General features: G+C 53.9%; 1 protein-coding gene across 4 annotated transcripts in view; it reads right to left on the bottom strand.

The window, feature by feature from the left end:
* DUSP8 (dual specificity phosphatase 8) overlaps nucleotides 1–4,566 on the bottom strand; it is a 43,423-nt gene extending 38,857 nt beyond the window's left edge. Inside the window, exon 1 of one of the 4 annotated variants that reach the window (XM_075094548.1) lies at nucleotides 4,408–4,566. The gene's annotated coding sequence lies outside the window, so the exon portion shown is untranslated. Of the gene's footprint in view, nucleotides 1–3,421; nucleotides 3,497–3,984; nucleotides 4,005–4,242; nucleotides 4,297–4,407 lie in introns of those variants that run through there. The other 3 variants (XM_075094551.1, XM_075094552.1, XM_075094550.1) reach the window with 3 other exon arrangements.
* Between the last annotated feature and the right edge of the window lie 10,325 nt (nucleotides 4,567–14,891).

Consider the following 14,891-nt stretch of genomic DNA (forward strand, 5'->3'; position numbering starts at 1 on the left):
TGAGCATCGAGGTGGGCAAACAGGAACTGTGAGGGCTTTCCATGCACAGCAGACAACATGGAAAAAGGCATAAGAGGAGTGGGAAGAAAAGAGGGAATCAAGGAAGGATTTTCAGCCCCAGGTAGGTTGTTGGGATGCTCTTAAATCAAGTCAGTGCGAAATGCATCACTTATTTCACCTTCATGCAACACAGTGCCTGCATTTCTGTGCTGTTATTGCTCCCTGTTTGCACTACGAGACTCTCCATGCACTGGACCAGTTTCCAGTGAGCATCTCCAGGTTCTCCTCCAATCCCAGCCTGGACTACCACTGCACCTATCTTCTGAAATACCAATCCTTTTAAGTCATCATGCAAACAAGCACTACTTGTCACTTTTGGAAACTGGAAGTCCAGAGCAGCAAAAAACCCACAGAAGCCCATGGCAAAGCACAGGAAGAAGCCCCCTGTACACTATCCTAGATTGTCTTCTCCAGCTAGATCTAGAAAACCTCAGAGGAAGAGCCAAATAGCAGAGAGAGGGAGCAAGCCATCCTACAGGAGCATGGCAGTCTGCGGCACACGCTGGGCAGGGCTCTGTGCCAGGCACAGCCCCAAACACAGCCCTCCCTTAATCTTACTCTCCTTGCTTGAAGTGGAGGTGGTTGAGAGCCAAAGGAGCCCCTTGGACAGCATTGACCCAACGGCTTGGGGTAGAAAGTCTACAGACAGCTCTTGGAAGAGGAAGAGATAAGAGCTTGTTTTCCTTTCCATGAACTCAAGCTAAAGAGGAGAAGGGGTGACTGAGGCGCCCGCTGCGGCCACAGCTCGGTATGTCCCACTAAGGTCTCAGTTGCTGGCCCACTTCTGGCAGAGCATCTCTCCCTTGGGGATGTGACACATCCACATGCCATGGTCTCCCCCTTCATCAGAGGAGCAGTCAAAGCCATCAGGCCATCAGCAGGGTGCAATATACCACCCGCCATCCCTGTGCGAACCTGCACTGCCATTAATCGCATCGCAAGCTCTGCCTGGCTTTGAGGGCAGCCCCTGATACCATTAGGGCAGAGCATCTTGGCATGGTCCATTTTTACCCCCCTCATGTTCCCCTGGCTGTGTTATAACTCTGCACACAAAGTACAGCCAGGTCTCCTGAACAAGGATGAGAAAATCTTAAGCAGAGAGCTTGGAGAGCTCATTTAGCTTCTTATCTGATGAATGCTCCCAGGCCACTCACCTCCCTTCCCCAAGCCTGCCCATAATTACGTCAGGTGCCTCCTTCCCACTTGGCATCAGGCAGACAGGTGTATCTTCAGAGAAGAAATGTAAAGCTTGAAAAACAGGTTTTAAAGCCCAGAAGGCATGGGGATGCAGAGGATCTCGTTGAAGCTTTCCCCACAGGATGACGGCATTGCCGCTCTGGCTGCAGGAGTTTCTCTGCATAGCAGCAAGCAAAAGAATGGGGTGAGACTCACCAGCTGTGCTTGGAGGACCAGGAGCACCCGGGTGTTTCTGCAGCCATCTCCCCCTTAACACTGCCATTAAACCCATGGAGGAGGGCAAAAAGGTCTACAGACTCTCCTAGTGCAACCTCCCACCTGTCCTACCAGGCAGAGAGGAGTCAGCATCTGCAAGCTCTGTCTCTTTACCACCTCCTTCCCTACAAGACTCAGTTTGCTGGAGCTGTTTCAGTATGACAGCAGTGTCCTATGAGCCCACACCATAAATCAAGGCTGCCAAGCACTGGAGCACCTCCTTTTCCTCCTTCCATCCCTGATAGTGTTAACATGCTCTGCACCTGCCTGCACCCAGGACTCTAGGAGCCAAGCTGCGCACAGGAGAAACTAACCTCTGATCCCTAAGAACAGCCTCACTTAAAGGCAACAAAGCAAATCCAAAGATGAAAAGCACCTATAAAACACTCCCTATCTCTTACATGGATTAAAGCAGCTGGTGCAGAGGTAAGGGGTAGGGATGGCATGGGGACTCGCTTATATTCATGCCAAGAGAAGTAATTTCAGAAATCCAGAGCCACAATGGGTTTCCAGCTCTGGGGAAGTCTTTTTTGGGGGATGTGGCTGCAGGGGGAGAAGCTACTTTTCCCCCAATTTGGCAGTATGGGACAGACACTACTGCAATGTCCTACCCAGCCCTTGTGGGTGTTTCGGTAGTAATAGTGCCTTGAATTTAATTTTAGGTGAATTTAAGCTCTCCCAAGGCAGGCACCTCAGGGGCTTTCTCAGCAAGGTGCCTGGCACCCAGCAAAACTATGCTCTGCAGACAAACACAGTGCAGTATTTGCAAGAATACATGCAGATCCCCCAGAGAACACTCCTAAGGACTCTGGCCACTTTGCTCAGCTCTCCCAAGCATAGCTGAAGCTAAATTTTAAACAGCAATGCCAGATCCAGGTTTTCCTTCCCTACTTCCTACCTTGTGTCAAGGCAGGGACAACTGAAAGCCATGGGGGACAAATTGGTTGGGTTAAAAGCCTTTTGGTGTGAGATGCTGCCATCTCAGCTCAGAGACCCTCCAGCCCCAGGTTTGTGCCGCTCAAGCATGTTGCTGATGGGCTGAGGGTAGGAATTTCTGCTCACGCGCCCAACTGTCCTCTCTTGTCCCAGCATTTGGACAGTCCTACACATGCAGGCTTTGCCAGCGTGGCTGTGCCAGGCAAAATTGGGGACAAGGCACCTGCAAAGCCCTTGCAGGCATTTTAAAATCCCAGATACATCCAGCTATGGTCAGAAGGGTTTTCTCGGTGCTGCAGCTTATTTCATTTTGGGAAACATTACAAGCAAAACCAAAGCAAGCACAGGAACCCCCAGCCAGACCCAAAACCCCAACAAACCTTCCACAGAGAGAGTCCTCCTGGCACAGATGCCCTCTGACAGCACAAGCAAACCCTGTCTGATAGAGGCAAGGCCAAACCCATAAGCGCCAGTTCCTGTGCATTGAGTCCTTCTGAAAACAAAGCTCTCCGCAGCTGCGTTTGGGCGCGTAGGCAGCCGTGCCCTGAGCCTTTTGCCTTAGTGAAGGAGGATGAGACAATGCATGCGAATGTTAAACACCGCTCCACCAGCAAGCTGCTTTCAAGGTTAACATGGCCCCTGAACTGCCAGGCGTATTCCTCAGCACTACCTGTTCAGGGCTTCTTGGACATCCCAACTGTCTCTTGCGGGGGTGTCTGCCTTTATACCCCAAATTAGAGGGAGAGCAAAACCTCTGACAACTATTCCCAATGCATTTGTCATCACTAGCTACTTGGGATGGGGACGGTCTCTTCCACACATGCTTCTGCAGCACCCAGCTCCCACCAGGGAGCTGTTGATAACCGCCGCAATATGAAAGATAAACACACCCGTGCCCAGAAAAATCCAAATACCCTTAACAGAACAGCACTGCACCGCGTCCTGCCTTCTAACGAAACCGCAAATTACTGACCTGTGCACAGAGCTCTCCCAATGCAAGCTGAAGCACTGACATCAGCTTTTGCTGTTGCTCAGGAATTTAATTCTGGGGGAGGAGAAAAGGGAGGGGGGAGCAGGAAGGAGAAGGAACTTATTTATCGATAAGGGAAATAACCAGGAATCTTTGAAAACAACCAACGCTCAGCACAGAAAGCAACACTTATCACTAAATAATAATTGGGGGTGGGGGGGGTGGGGTGCGCGCGCGATCAATCGGTCCATGCACATTAGGGAAGGTGGAGAGGATTATTTTAAACGGACAGCTTAACTCATTAATCGCTAGCAGAGCCTTTGGAGCCGCAGTAGTGAAGTGTTGCATGAAAACCCCCGCTGCTGAACACATGCCGGCTTCGTTTAAACGCCAAGGACACAGGGCGACACTCCAACCTCTTTCATCATCAGAAAAACCACAGCGCTGTTAACACCGGTTCCTCAAACACCAGCCCTCAGCCCCCAGGAGAAAAGCCCCTCCACCCGCGACCCCCGGCCCAGCAGGACAGCGGGTATTCCCCGGAGCTTCCCAAACCCCCTCCTCACCTGCACCACCACCACCGCCCGACAAACGGACCCCGCGAAGGCAGGGTGGGATTTTCAACAAACACCACCCCCCCGCGCCGAAATCTAGCGCAGTGACCCCGACATGCGCGGCCGCGGAGCGCCAGCCCCCCTCCCATCCCCGCGGGGCTGCTCCTTCCCCAGCCCCAGCATCCACCCCCCCGTGTTTCTTCCTTGCACCTGAATAATTCCACACACCTCTCCCCTTAAAAACGCCAATATCTATATACACACACGTACACATATAGGTGTATGTTTCCGCGCTGCCCACCGGCGCTGGGCGCGATGCCGGCTCCGCTCCGCACACGCGGGCGCGCTGCACCGCCCCCCTCGCCTCCCGTCCCCCCCCGCCCCGCGGAGCGCGCAACCCCGGCGCTTATAGACATCTATAGGGGATGCACTGACCCGGCGCGGCGGGCGCGGGGTCCCGCACCGCTCCGCGGGCTGTCCGCTGGCCGAAGGGCCCGCATGCCGCGGTGCGGGGAAGGGGGAGGGGGGCCGCTCCGCGCTGCTCCGCGCCGCTCCGCGCGCCGCCGGGAATGCGCCGGCGATGAGGTCATACCTCGGGAACGGGGTGTGGGGGGGGGGAAGGAAAAAAAAAAAAAGGGGGGAAAAGCAGCGTTGACGTCACCCGCAGCCAATCAGCGCGGGAGGCGCTGGGGCATGGTGACGTCACCCCGCGGGCGCGGAGCGGCGCGGAGGGAGCGGGTGCTGCTCTCCCCCCCCTTCCCCTCCCGGCGCGGCCGTGCGGGACTTGCGCGGCCCCGCGCTGCCTGCGGGCTGCCTGCGCGCGTCCCGGGCAGCGCTGCCCGGCCGCTGGGCTGCGGCAGGGGCTTCCACGCTTCGTGGGTTTGGCTGATGCCCTCTCGCAGGGAGATGGGTTACCCCGTGGGGAGAGCGGCCCGAGCAGCAAAGGGCTTTCTTGGGGGTGACCCTTTTCGCCACTGAGGTTCCCCAGGGCACACCTCCTGTGCTGCTCTGCTCCTGGCAAAAAATGTGTTTCACGTATTTTTGGTTTATAGATTATTCTTGGGCTGCCCTTCTGGCCTGATGCGAGCAAAGCTGAGCCTGGAGCTCTCCTGCAGGTAGGGCCACCCCTCCTGCCTGTGAGTTCACCCTGCCTGCAGTTCACATGCCGGCTCTTCCCACCTCTAACACCCCGTTGCTGAACTTGGAGCAGAGGGATGGTTGCCGGGACGGCCCCACAGGACTCGCTCGGTCTGAAGCAACCAAGCTGGGGAAGGACAGATGTAAACGTGATGCCGTCTCGGAGAGCAGCGTGGCAAAGGGTGGCCCAAAACTTGGGGGCTCAAGGGGAGCCTGGTCCACAGATCGGCTCCTGTCTGGATGGGGTGGGCTAACCTCCATCCTGCTGTGGTGGCACCAAAGAGCCGCACGGCTGGTTTGGCTAACACAGCAGGGGCTTTTCTCTGTCCTTGGCCCTGGCCTGGCAGCTCCAGCTTAGAGAGGATTAGGGTTTAGAAGCTTAGGTTTTGCTGGCACTTAGGAAATCAAGAGAACCTTCCTCCCTGCCAATACAGATGCCGGATGTTTTAAAATTAACTCTCATCTCTCCGGACACGCAGCTGGCAGCTTGCTCAAGAAGGGTGTCAAGCTCCCACAGTTACTGGCAGCAAAATCTTTCACAGAAAGGTCATTTCTCATAGGGCACCAGAGGTATAAAACCTTGGGGTGCTAAAAAGTCTCACTCCTCCCATTCCATAAGCAGTGCTGAGTTCATACCCTTCTCCTACCACAGAAAATCAGCTCACCCAAAGCTGTCAGCACAGAAACCTTTGCAAAACCAGGGCTACTCTACCTAAACGGCATGGATTTCAGCCCATTTACCGTAATCAGTGGCAAGATGCTGGGGTAGCATGTGCCGCTCGCTCTCTAGCGGCTCTGGAGCACTTGGTCCTGGTGGGAGCGGGAGCAGGAGTGTGCCTGGCATAGCTGGAACGAAGTTGGGTCTTTCTTCCATTCTGCCTTTCCTGCTGGTTTTCCTGCCCAGCTTCTTCCTCACAGCCATGTGGAGTGCCCCGGCTGGGGAAAGACTGAGAAAGACTTCTCTTGCTTCAGCTTAGGGCTGTTTCCTCCCATGCTGAACAACCCTTTTCAGGGGTAAAATAGAAAAAAAAGAAGGAAAGGAATGAGTTTGAAAATCCCACAGCTTCCTCATAAAAGCTATTATCTAGGCAGAGAGCCACGAGCTCGCAAAGTCTGCTGAAGGAAGAGGATTTCAACAGTTTCTTTCCAAACCCCAGTTAAAATCAGTGTTTCCAACCCTGGGCCTAGCGTGCCACTACCAGATGAGCATCCCAGATCGGCTGTCAGTAAGATCGCTCCCCGGGCTGGCTGGTTGCACAGTGCAAGGCAGGAGTGCGAAGAAGGAGATGGGAGAAGGATGCTGGGCTAGCGGTAGGCAAGGGATAGGGAGGTGGTGACAAAGAAGCAGAGGATGGGGTATCCTGAGGGACTGCCAGATACCAGTCTTTGACTGTTCATTCCAGCAAGAGGCCAAGCTGAGCTCCCCCTTGAGCTTTCATCTCCAACAACCTCTCCTCAGCCACCCCCCGGACCCCCTGGTGCATCCCTGAGTGATGGGCACATGGGAGATTTGACCCATACAAAATCCGTAATGGCAGCAAACAGGAGATGTTCTGGTGGAGCCAGGGACCAGTGGGACGCTTGTTCTCACAGCCGGCAGGAGAGGCTCCAGCCCACGAGCCGTGCATCTCTCCCACGCCCACTGCTTCTGCGCGAGGCGCTGCAGCCAAGTGCCTGGTGGGGAGAAACCAAAACAAATGATTCACTGCTGTTAAACTGCTCCCGAGTTCGCAGGGGCCAGGAGCAGGCAGTGACAGAGGCTTGCAAAACCTCACCTGCCTCCCGAAGCCAGGAGCTCACCCCATTTAGATCCCAATCCTGTTCAACCTGAAATTCTGGCATTCAGGTGCAGACCGTGGCTACATGGAAGAGGGCAGCCAGCTTAAGCAAGAGCTCTGGGTGGCGTGGGCATGCTGACCGGGTGAATAGCATCCCTGTTTTCCCCAGGGGAAATTAAGCGGGGAGAGCTGGGGCAATGCTGTTATGGTCAAGCAGGCAGAACAAAGCAGCCTCACGCTCTAAGCTCCCATCCACCAGATGTGAATCTATTGTCTAGCCCCAGGGCTGGCATCCCCCCACTCTGCATCACAACCATCACGAGCTGAGCAAAAATTATGAAGCAAGTTGGTTATTGCTAAAGGGAAGTGCTTTATTTCAGATAAGGCACTTAAAAAATAATCTGGCCCACTCTGTTTTTTCCTCTTCCCCAGATTACAGGCACGTTTGAAGATGGATTGCATCCCAGCTACGTTTCAAATGTGAGTTACGCTTGTACATGTAATAGTTCTTGCTAAAACATTTTCCAGGCCCCCTAATTGCCATGGCAGGCCAAGTGCAGAAGGGTGCAGTGGAGCCTCCTGCATCCTGCAGGGATTAAATCTGGAACCTGTTCATGAAGGAACTAAAACTAGGAAAAAGAAATTGCTTCGAAACCAACTTTCTTATCCATCAAAACGGAGAGACTTTTTGCCAGCCTGCAATTACTTTAAATGGCCAAATAATTTTTTTTTAATCTTCCCTGGTGTTCAGATGCAGTTCCTTGTGCCACTGGCCAAGCCAGCCTCCTGTCCCCCTTGAGCTGGCAGCACCAGCTGCTGCACAGGGTGCTGTACTCCCACCGTGGGGGGTATTGGCACCTCGAAACTGCGCTGATGGCTGAAGCCAGAGTCGACCTTTGGGCTGACAAGCACAGCTGTTTCAACCGCACGTGTGCCTGTCACCCTCACCGTTGCATCCTGGCAAGGTGCTGGATGAAGGGGTGCACCAGGCTCTGTATCACCCAGTTTCATAATGAAAAATATAGACTGCAGTCAACTGCGCATCCCACCATGGGAAGGGCATCACTCCCCTCTTTGGCTCCTTCCTACATGATCCTGGGTAGCCGGGTCTCCAGCTCTCCCACCCCATGGCTGGGATGGAGCCTGGCAGATTCCCAGTGGATCCCAGCATGCTGCCTTCCTCCTATAAAGCCCAAATGGTGTCACTCCATTAAGGAAGACAGCTGCTGTGCTTGAGCTGGCACTCGCAGCATCGTCAGGCAGCCTTGTATCTCACACAGGAGGCTACCCCGGATCTGTCTCCATTTTCCTGATAGAAATATCTGCCCGTGCGCAGTGTGGCTCAGCCCTTGCAGGGTGCGGAGCTGCGCGTGCATGTTGTGAAAGCAGCTACCATGCAATTAATTGCAGAAGTAGCAGGCTGGAGGGCTGCGTGCTGTGCCATTCAGCTCAGCGCATGCTGCAGAAGCATTCATTCTGCAGCTCCGACTGTGCTGTGAGGCGCTCCTGCCAAAGGGAAAAAGGAAGAAAACCCATCATACATTGAATAAATTCCCTCTGATTCTCTCTGCCCTGGATGTGTCTGAGAAAAGCTGGGCAGGAGCCTAGAGATGTGCCAAACACAGGGCACAGTTGCTGAGTACCAGCATGATGGGTCAAAGTCAGGGGATGGGAGGAGCGGAGGAGCAGGACCTTTGCACCAGCACAAAGCGACCACGCCAGAGGAGCCAAGGCTGGTGGCAGCAGCTAAGCCATGCAGAGGCTTTGCAGTAACACCCCTCAGGTGCAGGAAGTGTGCCTGCTCTCTCATCCCCAGTGCTGAACTGCCATGCTGTGTTGGCACGCACACAGGTTTGCCCTGAGCAGTAAGGGTAGGATAGTGGCTTTGGTGTGCCTAGGAGCTGTCTGGAGTCATATTCACACCTCTGAAAAAAAAGAATATATATCTATGTGTATATATGTGTGTGTACATGAACTGAGGATGGGAAAAACTATTACCTCAGGCCAGAAGGCAGCTCTGTGCAAGGGTCTGTCAGGTCTAGACCCTTTTTCTCTACCCCTGTGCTGGTTTTTGTTAGGCTGCTCACCAGTTGCTAGGGGTTTTTTGTTTTGTGTTTTGCTTCAATCATTTTCACTGATGAGAGCATCTGCTGCCATCTGTGCCTCCCCCTCCTCCCCCCGGCAGGGCTGCGTACTGCCACAGTCTGCCTGCAGAGCTGGGTGCTCTTCGCTGTCCAACCTGCTCCACATATCCTGCACAAGCCTGCCAGCATCCAGGGATGGAGAGGGGGGAAGAGGCAGCTCCATCAGTACCGTGCTCTACACCTGTATCTGTCGATACACTTCTGCAATTGCACCAGTCACAGGACTTCCACGGTGTCAAGGTCCCAAGGAAGCCCAGGAGCTGGTGGCACTAAGCAAGGCTGCAGTTCCTCCTCTGGGAAGCCAACTGATGTGACAGTGTTGGAGGGGAAAACATAGAGGTGAAGGGGCTTGGTAAGGTCACCCAGGACATAAGCACATGGCTGGGAAGAGCGGCCAGAGCTGCTACTTGCTGGCACTGTGACTCTGCCTCCTGGCCCACGACTGCCTGGGAAGCAGGGTTGTGATGCTATAGCTCAGTGTCAGGTTTTGCTGGTGGCTTACACACTGCACAGAAGGATAAAGGTTACAATTTGCATCTCTCTCTGACTGTTAATTTGGGTACCCAGGCTGAGGGCTGCTCCAGCCCTGACTTACCACACTTTGCCTGCACACCTAACAGCACACCCCTAGTGTGGGAACTATCTGATGCCAGTGCTGTGCCAGAAGGTTGTTACCTGAATTAGCTCCGGCTTGCCCTATTTATTATTGCCAGCCCCTGGATGTAGGAGAGCTGTGGGGTCGCGTTTGCTGCTGGTAGTAAACCCAAACCAGTTCACCCCAGCTGGGATTTGATACATCGCTGTCTGCAAACTGGCTCGGCAGCATTTGCGCAGGGGTGGCATCACTGAGCCCTGTGTGGCAGCCGGGGCAGAGCCGCGGGTGAGTGCTAAGGCTTGCGTAAGCACGGCGGGGTTTGCTCACACGCAGGCTTGACACCCGCCCCTGGCACAGCTTGGCCCCCAGCCACCTCTCCTTGCCAGCGTGGAGGGTGAATGCGTAACGGCGCCCGGGCCCTCGTGTGACGCACACATCCCGGCTGGCACAAAGGGGCACGTCCCTGCCGGGGGCTGGGGCTGTCACCTCTACGCCACCTGCTCCAGGCTGGTTTTGTGGTGCAGGAGCCCCCATCACCCCACAACTGCTTCTTGCTCGAGCCAGCACTCACTCTGTGCAGAGACTGCCATCTCCCCCTCCAAGTCCCTGCAGGGGCCTGGGGCTGTCACCTCGACGCCCCCTGCTCCTGGCTGGTTTTGGGGTGCAGGAGCCACCCTCACCCCTCAATTACTTTTTGCACAAGCCAGCGCTTGCCCTGTGCGGGTGTGCCCATCTCCCCGGCGGTGGGGCAGAGGGCGAGTCCTGGCTGCTCGGGGCGAGCGGGGTTGGAGCCCCTCTCCCTGCAAAAGCCGGGCGCCCGAAGGCTCCTGGCCCGCCCTGAGGCCGCGGGGATGGACGGCGCAGCGGCGAGCTGCGGGCTGCTGTGAAGCGGTGTAAGGGGGCCCTCTGCCTGCCTCCCGCAGCATGGCTCCGCGCAGGGCAGCTCCAGTTCGGCTCCGGCGTCCGGCTCCCTCCCTCCGTGACCTCCTCCTAGGTGCTGGGGATGCCGTGAGGGTCCCCCCGAAGCCATTTCATCGCCGGGCTGAACAAGCCCCGCTCCCGCAGCATCTCCTCCCCGGGCAGGCGTGCCCCACGCCAGCCTCGGTGGCCTTTCCCCACGCTCACCCCAAACGCCTTTCATGTACCAGGGGCACAAAACCAGCAGCAGTATTTTAGGCATGATCTCACAATGTCGACTAAAAGAGAAGAATCGCTCTCCCTCCCTTCCCCATTTCTCCCCTCGAGCTAAAGAAAAAGCAAAAAGAAATACTCATCAAGCTGTCAAGCTCAGTTTCCTGAAGGAATACAATTAAATCTCTACATGGTAACGTGACCATCAGTTCTTCCCCACCTCAAAATATGCTTCTCAAGCAGTGTTCGGCTGTTCCTCTCTTCCACCCCCTCCTCTCGGTTTTGCTTCCCGTCGCTGAGTGCAACAGAGGCTGTGGCTTCGCAGCCAAAAAAAAAGGTGTGATTTGGAGAGCGTGGTGCGACGTTGTGAGTGGCAGAGTGAAAAGGCAGAAAGCAACCCTCAAAAGCCTGCCTTCTGCTACACTGGGTGTCAGCCTTGGCAAAACCTGAGCTTCCAGAATTTTCTTGCAAAATTAAAAAAAAGAAATCAATTAGAGGACCTGTCAGATTTGGCTGCTGCTTTTCTTTCCCTTTTTTCCTCAAAATGAAAAAATAAAGTTCTTTCTTTTGCTTGACAGCACAGTCAGTGCAATCTGGGATGTACCTGCCTGCCAGTATGTGGGAACACAGTTTTGCTGTCTCAATTTGGGGTTCCCTGATGCTGGCAAGATGAAATGGATGCTAAGCGCCTTGATGCTGCTGCGCTTGGAAGACATCTGCATGAATAAATTACTTCTTTTTTTTTTCCTGAGCAAGTCTGCAAATCTGTGTGTCCCCCTAATTTTCCCCATTTGGGGGGTGCTTTCCTACTGCCATGAGTTTGGAGGGGCTCCATTAAAATGAATGGGGGGCACTAGGAGAGAGGAGGGGACAGCACAAGGGCTTTGCTGCTCCCAGCCCAGGGCTGCTGGCGGAGCTGAGGCGAGGGCTGTGTTGGAGCTGAGCATCTGCTTGGAACTAATCATCCATGCTCTAGCCACAGTGTTACTGCATCCTCCTCTGCTACCCTGTTCTTGTCCAAGGCAGCTCTGGGTGGACCTCGGACCTGCTGCAGCACAGCAATTTCAGTGTTCACACCTCCTGCAATGTGGGCAACAAATGATAAATATGATGGTTACTAATAATAGCCCACCCTCTCCGTCCCTGATGGTTTATGCATGCAAAAATGCTGCAGAGTCAGTACAATATTCCCCCTGGTTCATTAAACCAGCATCCATTTTCCTGCAGATAAGACGGTCCGTCAGGGGAAGGGATGATGGTAACTCATTTGTCACACTTGTTAAATGTAGGAAAGGCTGGCTTTGGGTCACTTCCAATTTTGTGTCAGCTCTGCCTTTATCTGAGAAGCCCTGTGCCTGCATGCCAGGCAGGGCAGCTCTCTCCTGCATGGCGTAGGAGATGAGGATGGTGGCACTGTCCCCACAAGATTTCGCAGAGCTGGAGGGGTACCCAAGCACAAAAGCACTGGCAACATGGCTCCAATGCGTCCCAGCTCATAGACAGGAATGCACTTGTTATTGCAAGAGGTGCCAGGCATGCTGGTCCCCCAGTGACCTAAAGCTGCAGCTTTGAGCCCCTGGCAATACAAGGAGGGTCTCACTGCATAAGTTATCCCGTGAGCCCATCCTGACAAGCTTGTGTTTGGGCTGCAAATCTTGAGAGGTACGATGGGTGCCTGGATGAAGGATATTGAGCCAACATGTTGGGAAAGGCCAACATGAGCTTGGTGCAGGTACAGGGAGAGGGAAAAGGTGATGCAATCTCAACTCAGAGGATTTCAGGGTGACTACTCCCTGTTTTGCATAAACTTGCACCATCCCAGCAGGCTTTAATTTGCTCCAGTTATCAGCTGCCAGCTCAGGGTGGCTGCAATGCAAGTTGTATGCTGGTATGCAGATAATGCTAGTCACAAGTGGTGTTCCCCAGGGCTCAGTGTTGGGGCCAGTCTTGTTTAATATCTTTATTAATGATCTGGACAAGGGGATTGAGTGCACCCTCAGTAAGTCTGCAGATTACACCAAAATGGGCAGAAGTGTTGATCTGTTCAAGGGTAGGAAGGCTCTACAGAGGAACCTAGGCAGGCTGGATCGATGGGCCAAGGCCAATTGTATGAGGTTTAACAAGTCCAAGGGCTGGGTCCTGCACTTTGGTCACAACAACCCCTTGCAATGCTACAGGCTTGGGGAAGAGTGGCTGGAGAGCTGCCTGGCAGAGAAGGACCTGGGAGTGTTGGCTGAGAGCCAGCTGAACATGAGCCAGCAGTGTGTCCAGGCAGCCAAGAAGGCCAACAGCATCCTGGCTTGTATCAGGAATAGTGTGGCCAGCAGGAGCAGGGAAGTGATTGTGCCCCTGTACTCGGCATTGGTGAGGCCGCACCTTGAATATTGTGTTCAGTTTTGGGCCCCTCACTACAAGAAGGACATTGAGGTGCTGGAGCGTGTCCAAAGAAGGGCAGCAAAGCTGGTGAAAGGTCTAGAGCACGAGTCTTCTGAGGAGTGGCTGAGGGAGCTGGGGTTGTTTAGTCTGGAGAATAGGAGGCTGAGGGGAGACCTTATCTCTCTCTACAACTACCTGAAAGGAGGTTGTAGTGAGGTGAGTGTTGGTCTTTTCTCCTAAGTTGCTAGCAATAGGATGAGAGGAAATGGCCTCAAGTTGTGACAGGGGAGGTTTAGATTGGATACTAGGAAAAATGTCTTTATTGAAAGAGCGGTCAGGCACTGGAACAGGCTGCCCAGAGAGGTGGTGGAGTCACCATCCCTAGAGGTATTAAAAAAATATGTAGACGTGGCGCTTAATGGCATGGTTTAGGAGACATGGTGGTGTTGCGTTGATGGTTGGTCTTGATGATCCTAGCGGTCTTTTCCAACCTTAAGGTTTCTATGCTTCTATGATTCATATTGGCTGCACCTTCTTTGGAAGCATTGCCATCGCAACAGGCCACCTCCTTATTCTGTCAGGGACAAGGACTGGATACAGCCTCTAGATATGTTAGGATGGAAATGTGCCAATGACTATGACCCCTCAGATCTTGCTTCAGCAAGGGAGCAAGAAGTAGGAAAGAGAGGTTGGGAAGAGTCTTGACCTCTAGGTGAGTGATCATACAGCAGTTCATGGCCAAGGTACTTCCCAAGGCACCATGTACTGCACTGCCAGCAGAAATTTCAGTGCAAATCAGACCCCTGATCTTGTCTAGCATGGGAATGCTCTCCAGTGAGTGGGGAGCAGGTAGGGCTGCAGGTCCTCTTGCTCAAAGCTTCCCCATAAGTCCAGGCTGGGGTTAAGGTGTGAAGACCTGGACAGGAAGGAGGTGGCATCTCACAAGGCTTTCAGGGAAGCATTCTCATGGTCTGCCCCCACATCTCACTATGGCAGAGACCTCACTGAACACAGCCCAGACAGCACATTGATTTAATCACATGCTCAGCAGAGGATGAAGCATCCTACGGCAGCCTGTATTCATTCCTCATTTCTTGCTGCACCTTCACTTTTGTGGTGGGTGCAAAAGTGGATGCTGTTGCCTCCTCTCAGCTCCATGGCTGGTCTGCAGTGACTGGTCTCCCTTGGCACAAGGTCACCTTACTGGAAAAAGATGAGGCAACTGCAGCGTATGAGATGAGATGAAGGGTCAGAGTTGCTGAAAAGCTGTATTTTAGTCCTGGTTTTGCCATTCATTTGTGGTGTTTTCAAGTCAGGGCGTGTGGATTTGCAGCATCACAGGCAGCTATTGGGAAGGGCTCCATGCTCCTGTCTTGTTCAGTGGCCAACGCATGGCGTCTCCAAAATCTGGCTCTCGGTAACGACCCCGGGAAGTGCTGCAGTAGCAGCAGGCTCAGACTGCGGTGATTTATTTCTATCTTCAACACTGGCCCTAGCAGGGGAGGGGGGACCTGCCCACTCAGCAGCCTTTGCTTGCTTGCGATTGATCTACCATCATGGAAGTCATTGAGGTCTCTGCTCTTCAATCTGGATCTGTGCCCTCTTTTATGGCTGCGTGCAGCTCTGACCTGCAGTAACATCCCTCACTCCTGCTTTAAATCTCTCCCAAGCAGCTGCTGGTGACATTATCACTTTCTCTTGCCAGCCTGTAGGGACCAGGAGCCCAGCACTCCTAAGGAAAGAATTAAACCAGCAGCA

The sequence above is a fragment of the Phalacrocorax aristotelis genome, chromosome 5 (assembly GCF_949628215.1).
Source record: "Phalacrocorax aristotelis chromosome 5, bGulAri2.1, whole genome shotgun sequence".
Classification (NCBI taxonomy): domain Eukaryota; kingdom Metazoa; phylum Chordata; class Aves; order Suliformes; family Phalacrocoracidae; genus Phalacrocorax; species Phalacrocorax aristotelis.